Source organism: Nuphar pumila, chromosome 7 (genome assembly GCF_984573655.1).
Source record: "Nuphar pumila chromosome 7, dmNupPumi1.hap1.1, whole genome shotgun sequence".
NCBI classification, from domain to species: Eukaryota; Viridiplantae; Streptophyta; class Magnoliopsida; order Nymphaeales; family Nymphaeaceae; genus Nuphar; species Nuphar pumila.
Window position 1 is genome coordinate 4,656,858 of NC_143255.1, and position 8,953 is coordinate 4,665,810.

At 37.4% G+C, this 8,953-nt stretch overlaps 1 pseudogene; it reads right to left on the bottom strand.

Moving 5' to 3' along the window:
• Positions 1-2,153: 2,153 nt before the first annotated feature.
• Positions 2,154-7,444, bottom strand: LOC149830932 (benzyl alcohol O-benzoyltransferase pseudogene; annotated as a pseudogene).
• Between the last annotated feature and the right edge of the window lie 1,509 nt (positions 7,445-8,953).

The following is an 8,953-nucleotide window of genomic DNA, read 5'->3' on the forward strand; positions in this document are numbered from 1 at the left end:
TGCAATACAACTCACATCAAGTATTACAATGCATTTAAATACAACTCACATCAACTCACATCAAGTATTACAATGCACAAACGGTCAAAACATGATTGACTCAAATTATACTCGGACTTCAAATTCATTAGTTGAAGAACTGCAGACAAGATAGTGTGACTCTCACAACCGTTCCAAAGTGGCTCATCAGCATCTTTAAGTAAATCATAAAATCTACTAGCTGCATCGTTTGGTGATTCTTCATCTACGCCAGTTCTTACATCACTAGAACTCATAGCAGAACCCAGTTCTGTTCCTGCAGCATCAAATATCAAATTCGTATATGGATTATCGTGCACCACATTCACCCGTGCATCAAAATCGTTTCTAAATTCTTCTCCATGAAACGCCCAGTTCTGATAATCACTCACAAAACCCTTCCTGTATAGGTGATGTCTAACGCCATGGGGTTCTACAAATCGATTATTCTTACAAATCTTGCAGGGACACCTAATCCGACCTGTGGGATCTACCATACTGACACTCGCCGTTGCAAATTCAATAAAACTATCGACACCATCCATATATTCATGCGATAACTCATTGTCCACTATCCTACGGTACATTCATTCACGGTTTGCAGTCATTCTGTCGTATGATGTTACGAATAGTATCCTAACGAATTAAGAAAAAAAGAATCAGAATGCGACGATGAAGAAAATATCAAATTTATCATGCAATATACTATGTCAAACAATAACAAGAATTTTGATGCATGCATTGATAACTTAATATTTTCATGTGCAAACTATTAATGACATGATACAATCATTTGAAGCATGCTTTTATTATAAAATTTCACATGGAAGTCAAAATCAAATTGAAAGTAACTACATGCAAACATTGATACAATTACATCAAACATTGCAATACATCATAATCATTCATATCAAATAAATGGCAAACATGTACCTGCAGCAAACACACTTCAATATCTCACTAACTACTACCATGCTTAGCATGGACTCCGTACTCCAAAAATAAGAACACTTCCATATTTCTACATTAAAATCATGCTCAGCATGATCTCCGAACTCCAACAAAGCAGTCCTAGATATCAACAACTAAGTGAGTGTGTGAACAATAAAGTGCTGCATTCAATAAATTAAATAACATGTGATACGTTTGCATCACTTACTCACCACGGGTATTTATCCGATTTGCATTGTTTTTGTCATTTACTTACCACAGGTGGCCGAGCACGAGTTGGTTCCGTTGAAAAATCTGCACAAAAACAAAACAAATTAAGTAACAAACTAACTAATCATGAAACAAGATGAAACACTAACTAAAAAAATTAAAACAAATTAAAACAACTCTAACTAATTGAAAGAAGAGAAAAGAAAAATAGTATATATGTTAAGCCAAATCTAACTAGAAGATGCTAATTTAACAAACCAGCTATAACATGTTGAACCAGTCGACTAACATAAAGTCATAGACAATTTCTAATCTGAACTACTTAGCAAAGGAATAGTAAATCAATCAATTAGTTTACTAGAAAAGATGTGAACTCCGTTTAACCACCACTATCATAAAGAATTCAAATAGCCCTAATCTAACTAACTGATTGTGAGAACATTAAATACCAATCTATCTAAGAAAAATATAATTATAAAAGACTAATAGATTGAAATACTCTAACTAACCAGATTTCAAGAAAACAAATTGAAGTAAAACTAACTACCAGTAGACATTAACAAACTAACAAATTGAACAACATGGACAACTTGTATATATACATTACAAAAAAAAATTCAACTTAAAATCCATATGGACAACATATATGCAAACTACACTTAAAACCATATGGACATCTTATATACACATATTACAAATTTTTTTTCAAGCTAATCACATGGACAACATAGGGATCACATAATAACTTTTTTTTTTTTTAAAAAGAGATCACATGGGCAGCATAGGTATCCATAACAAAAATTCTTTTCAAAACAAATCACATAGGCAACGTAGGTATCTCATAACAAATTTTTTTTAAAAAGAGATCACATGGGCAGCATAGGTATCCATAACAAAAATTCTTTTCAAAACAGATCACATAGGCAACGTAGGTATCTCATAACAAATTTGTTTGGCAATGAATTGATCTTTATTCACAAAGCAGATAAGATAAAAACAGGTTCTGTGGACTTTTGATCCGGGGCGGGTCCGTACAGCATCTTTTTGAGCTCCCGTTCAAAGATCTTCATAGCTGGAGCAGGCAAGGAAATCGGGATCACCATCCCTTCTCCCCCTTCGTTATTCTTGGAGTTGACGTAGAAGCTAACCAAGCCGGGGATTGGGCCGTCACTGCCCTTGGCTGGACCGCCGTACACCGGCATTCCCCAGCCGAGGTCCAGCTCGCTGAACCCGGCATGCCTGATGTCCGAGACCACGAAGGTGCGGACCACCGTGATGTTAGGCCGGCCCTTGAGCACCATGAGGTCCGCCACTGACCTCATGTACTCGTCTGTCACCTCCTCCTTGGCCTTCTTCACGAGCTCCACCGCATAACCTAGTGGGTTCGCACAGAGCTTCGCCGCTATCGAGACAGCTGCCGGGAACGCGAAGGCATTGCCGTAGTACCCCTGCGGCAGCGGCGGAATGTACCGGGACCGCGCGTTGAAGATGCACAACAGGTGAACCTCCTCCTCCGGATCGGGCTGGAGGCCGGCAGTGCGGCACCGCCATAGGCAGGGGGTCGACCCCCTTGCCGGAAACGCAGGGGGTCGACCCCCCCTGCCGGAAAGCACGGCAGGGGGTTAAACTCCCTCCGTTTCCGGCAGGGAAGGGGCGTACCCCCTGCGTTTAGAAGAAGAAGAAGAAGAAGAAGAAGAAGAAGAAGAAGAATATTACCTGCGCTTCGCCGGACGGTGGCGGGAGGTTGACGGGGAGCGGCAGCTGGCGAGCGCCGGCTGGCGAGCGGTGGACGGGGAGCGGCGGCTGGCGAGCGGCGGTGGCCGGACGGTGGCGAGAGCCGACGGGCGGGAGGGAGCAATACAGCGAAACAGGGAAAAGAGAAAGAGGGATGGGATTAGGGATTTACGCGATATTTAGCGACGGCTTAGCGACGGAAACATTCCGTCGCTAAACCGTCGCTAAATCAAAATACAAAAACCGCGACGAAATATATACTGTTGCTAATCCGTCGCTAATGAGCGACGGATTAGCGACGACAGAGTTCCCTCTCTAAATCCGTCGCTAAAATGGTGTTCTTGTAATCAAAAGTAGCGACAAAAACATGCAGTCGCTAATCCGTCGCTAAGTAGCGACAGATTAGCGATAAAAGTCGTTTCTTCGCTAATCCGTCGCAAATTAGCGACAGATTCTATCTCTAGCTAATCTGTCGCTAAGTAGCGACGGGAAAAATCCGTCGCTAATTTTCGTCGGTAATTAACAATTTTCTTGTAGTGGAAAGTGGTAAAAGTTTTCATAGGAAAAAATGAGTCTTCATACTGAGAAAAATTCACTACCACCATTTTGCTGCCTCTTCTTGTGGAGAAAACTTTCATATATAATCGTAAAAAAAATGTGAAATTCACTTGTTTGGAATAGCATGAAAGGATTCTATTTTTTATATTTCTGATAGAGCTTTGGCATCTTTTTTAGGGGTCATTTGTTTCATTCTCACCAATATGAAAAGACTCCATGGGAAAGGCATCTCCTGATGGAAACTGTGAAAAAATGCATATGTAAATCCATTCAAAGGGGGGTGGTGTGTATGGATTTACATAGAAAATGCATGGTCAACACCAAAAAAAAAACCCATGATGACTGTGGCCCTCACAGGAAAACAAAGTTGCTATGTTTTATTTCACTTGCATATGAAAATGGAGGGTTTCATAATGTGAACTTCTATATTCATGTGTAAATTGGGTGAAACAAATATAGCCTTAGAAAATTTTGAGTATCCATGCCACATCGAAAATATGAGATATTTGGCTGGAACAAATTGCACCGATTTCTCTATCTTTTTAGATGGAGAAACTTTTCACATATATGGCTGGTGAAATTGTATAATATATATATATATATATATATATATATATATATATCACAAGAAAAAAATGATTTCGTTTGGAATAGCATGAAAGGTTTTAATTTTTGCTTTCTATGCATATTTGATCAATCTTTTACCATACAATTTTAGAATGGTCAAATTATGGGTGCTGACTTATGACACTGCGGTATAAGAATTTGATTCTGCTACGATAACTTGCTTAATTCAAGGAAAAAAAAGTCATTGATCAAAAAGACCCGAGGGGGTAGCATAGTTGAAACGGGCCTCAGCTGTTACACTGGCTGCCGGGGTTTGATACTCGCGGGCGCCGGCCTAATTCTCCTTGCTTAAACCAAAGCCGGTGGCTCTCTGGGGTCAAGGGGTGTGCTCGGGTGTACACCCCTCTAAGGTTGTTTTCCTATTCCTATATGAAAAGAAAAAATCATTGATGACTGTTCAATTGCCACTTGTGTGGCAGCACACATGTATGCTTGCACCTACATGCACACACGCACGTGTGCACACACAGATTCAACTTTCCCATGCTTTATTATTGTGTTAGGTGCCAACAGTTCAATTGCTCAACTAAACAAAACTAAGCTCTACACTTGGGGCCTGTTTGTTACATGAGTGGAGAGGCAAAATCTTAGGAGCACGCGGTTCAAAAAAAATACCGCGTGCCCCTGTCCACAGGCTTATTTAAGAGAAAAATGTGAAAACATGGCGGGCTGAAACATCCCATTTCTTATGCAAAATGGTTTCCCTAGTTCCTTTCCTAGTGGGAAAGCTAGTTCATAGCCCCACAGAAAAAAAAAACATCGGGCCCACTGGAGTGCAATGTTGGCTTCAAATGGGGCCCAACTTTTGAGCGTAGAACTAGGGATGGCAATGGACCGGGCGGGGGCGGGGGCGGGGGACAGGGTCTCCACCCCCGCCCCGTCTCAAGATTAGAACCTCCATCCCCGCACGGAGATGGCTTTTAACCTCCACCCCCGCCTTCATCCCCATTTCATGTCCTCCATCCCCGGTTCAAACGGGGATGAGGCGGGGATGAGCCCCGTTTTCCTGTAGTCTTTGCCATCCTTTAGAAGGACTGGGGATGGGGTAGGGTGGGACGGGGAAAAGTGTAAGTCCATCCCCAAACGGGGATGAATTTTAACCTTCGTCCCCGCCTCCATCCCTGTTTCATACCCTTCATCCCCGTTCCAAACGGGGCGAGGCGGGGCAGAGCCCCGCTTTCCCCCGGTCCACGGCCATCCCTACGTAGAACAGATGCAATGTGATTGACCAAAAAACTGTCCTACCAATCTCATGCAATGACACCTGTCATCTGATCAACCCCACGATATTTTTTGAATTGGACAGGTGTCATACAGTAAGATGGAGCTGCACATCTTTTTTTTATACAAATCAACTAGCCCATAATGCATTACAAATACCTGTAAATATAAACCATGGTTTTAAAACCCAGTGACTCGTCGCTCATCCTTGAGTGACTCAGTGACTCGGCCGAGTCATGGTAACTTTATATTTTATATAAAATATATGTATATATTATCTATATTTTATAGTATTTTACCAATATATTATATATAATGTGCATTATATGCTATTTTTTATAATATATTTAATGCATAATTATATATATATATATATATATATATATATATATATATATATATATATATATATATATATATATATATATATATATATATATATATATATATATATATAACTCGCTCAGGTGCAAGCCAACTTTTATCCCCGGATACAATGTTAGGGCCAGTTGAATTGTAAACCTGAGTGTATGAAAACTAAATTAGTTCTAACCAAAACCAGACTCCAATCTAACTTGTTTGATAGCCCTAATCCCAAGTCCTCAATGATCTCCCTATGCTTTTATAGGCCATCCAACATGCAGTAATGCTCCTTAGTTCTCTTTTCTATTTGAGGTAAGAAGGAACTTTAATATTGTTTTAAGTGCACATGAAAGCATGCTTTAACTGGGTGGTTTTGTAAGATAAGATCTAACACCAAAGAATGCTTTAAATATGAAAATGATACAAGATAGTGTAACTGAGGCGCTTAAATGCAGGAAGTAATATTAACTACACTTAGATTCATGAAAACAAACGATTACTAAATTGGACAGGGAAGATCATTCATAATCTTATCTTCTACTTCAGATTAATATCTTTATGTAATTGATCATGTTGGATTGGGAGATTAACCACAATGGCAACTTGAGTTCAAGTTAATTCCAACAATTTGAAGTAAATTAAACTGCTGGGGTTCAATTTCAGATATAATAAATTAAAATAGAACACAAGGGAACATCCATATAAGATGGAGACAAGATGATGATCAAGGTCTTAATCACCATATCATACACAAAGGATTTGGATGTACTATTGAGTCCAGATGGGATCAAGTGATTGGTGTATCTGACTGGGTTGGGTGATCAATTCGAGCATAAAAAGATCTCCACTGTTCAGATTGAATGAAGGGGGACATGTTACAGCTCGTGATTGGTTGATCACAAGATCAATTAGATAAACAGATCACCATATCCTTCACACTAGATTCCACCTATATCACCATCCTAGTGTTGGTTACCTTTTTTGCTAATTTTACATCACAAAACTGAAGCCATGCACCTTTCAAAAAAAAACTGAAGCCATGCATTGTATATATAGGGTTTATTTAACATTGAACCATATTCAAATTACTAAAATACGAATGACATTTTTAAAAATCTATTGTTTTTTTTGGGCATTATAAGTCCTTTGAACTTAGAGAGAAATGAAAAGTTTTGATGAAGAATATCATTCTTTTAATTATTCTAAAAAGGTTGAACCCATCTAATATTAAACACAACTAGTTTAATGTTAGATAAACTCATACATATTCAAACCCTAGTTAAAATATTAATCTAAATGTAAATCTTGCTCCCAAATATAAGAAATAATTAAATCAAGGATTCGTTGCAAACCTAAATAATTAAGTGCTGTAAACCAACCAAATCTCAAATTAAATCTAGAAAGTATTGAGATGGAAGACTGAAACTAGGACTAGGTCGATATCTAGAAATCAGAATCTGATATTGGAATTGAAGAAGCACTTCTCTAAAGCTAAAACAAGGTCTCAATTCAGATCAAGTCCCAAATATTGATCAAGTTCTGATCATAGCAGAAAATATCGCTGATATTTTAAATATCTCATGAAAAACAATGCGAGAAAAATATTAAACAAGATATTAATGTTTTTTATGAGATATTAAAAATCTCGATTAAGCCGAATATCTGGCCTTTTTTCAAAAAATATTAAAAAAACTTGAGTCGGTGGCATAGCCCATTTTCTTCATTTAACAACATCCAATACCTGGTATTGAATGCTCCGCATGACTGCGATGTAAACATTCAACTGCCATGTAAAGTAGTGATTGCTGGCAGCCCTTGGAAAATGGCATGTTACGCTGGGCTATGGGAGGGAGGTGTTTCACCTGGCTTTATAAGAATTTATAAGCCATTTCTCCCCCAACTCTCTTTGATATGGGACTATTTCAAGTCACTTGAAAAAGAATGTAGATGTATCATACTGTGCTACTACCTTATTTCAATATCTCATTAAACTTCACTCACTTGTTGTATAATTTATGTTCTTACCCAGTACAAAGCCTTCCCAATATATATATATATATATATGAGAACTGAACCTATCATTTCTTGTTCTGCCTCATAGGTTTTAAGTGTTTTATGATAGATCTGAACCGTTGGATTTGTTTAGCATGCTAAATTACTTGAGAATCTACTCTTCAAACATGTTTTTTCGGTGAAAAAATATATTTTTTTGAGCCAGAAAAAAACTGGTACCTTCATAGCGATTGATTTTGGATCACCGGAAAAACTTGTAAACATGTCAAATTCTGATGATCCAAAGGTCGATTCCTGCTAAACAAAACCTATAGATCACATCTACAGTATTAAACGTGAGAAAAATACTTAAAACTACTTTTTTTGAAGGGGCCTAACGAGACCTAACGAAAAAGGAGGCCAGAGGAACACATTACTATATATATATATATATATATATATATATATATATATATATATATATATATATATATATATATATATATATATATATAGAGAGAGAGAGAGAGAGAGAGAGAGAGAGAGAGAGAGAGAGAGAGATGCTAAATGAGTTTTTCAGGGTTTTTAGTTTTATTTTTAAATTATGACCGTACAACGTGATCTATGTACTTGATTTTATAGGGAGCAACTCTTGAAGTGTTCAATTCGGATACATTGGTGGGTTTTTATAAGGTTAGAAAAATCAAAGGTCCAAAATCTTTGTAAAATTTTTTGGCTCTAAATATCATTTTTTTCATCAAAAACACATGATCCATATGTGGATTCCTCATCAATCGACTATGCCCAACACATTTATGTGGTCAAAACTGCAAAAAAAAAATATTGAGAAAGTAAAAAAACCCATTTAGCAAGTATCATTTATCATATTTCATTTAGCACATACCCATTGCTAAATGAGTTTTAAGGGTATTTTCATTTTATTTTTAAATTTTGACCATACAGATATAATCTATGTACTTGATTTTATAGGAATCAGCTCTTGAAGTGTTCGATTCTACCACATTTTATAAGGTTCAAAAAAGCAACGGTCCAAAATCTTTGTAAAATTTTTAGGCCTCAAATATCATTAATTTTTTTCATAAAAAACACATGATCCAGGTTTGGATTCTTCTTAAATTACACATTTATAGGGCCAGAACTATGAAAAAAACACGTATCATTTAGCATATTTCATTTAGCACCTACCCATTTCTAAATGAAACATGCTAATAGATTTTTAGTGTTTTCTAAAAAATTCTGATCATACAAATGTAAATAT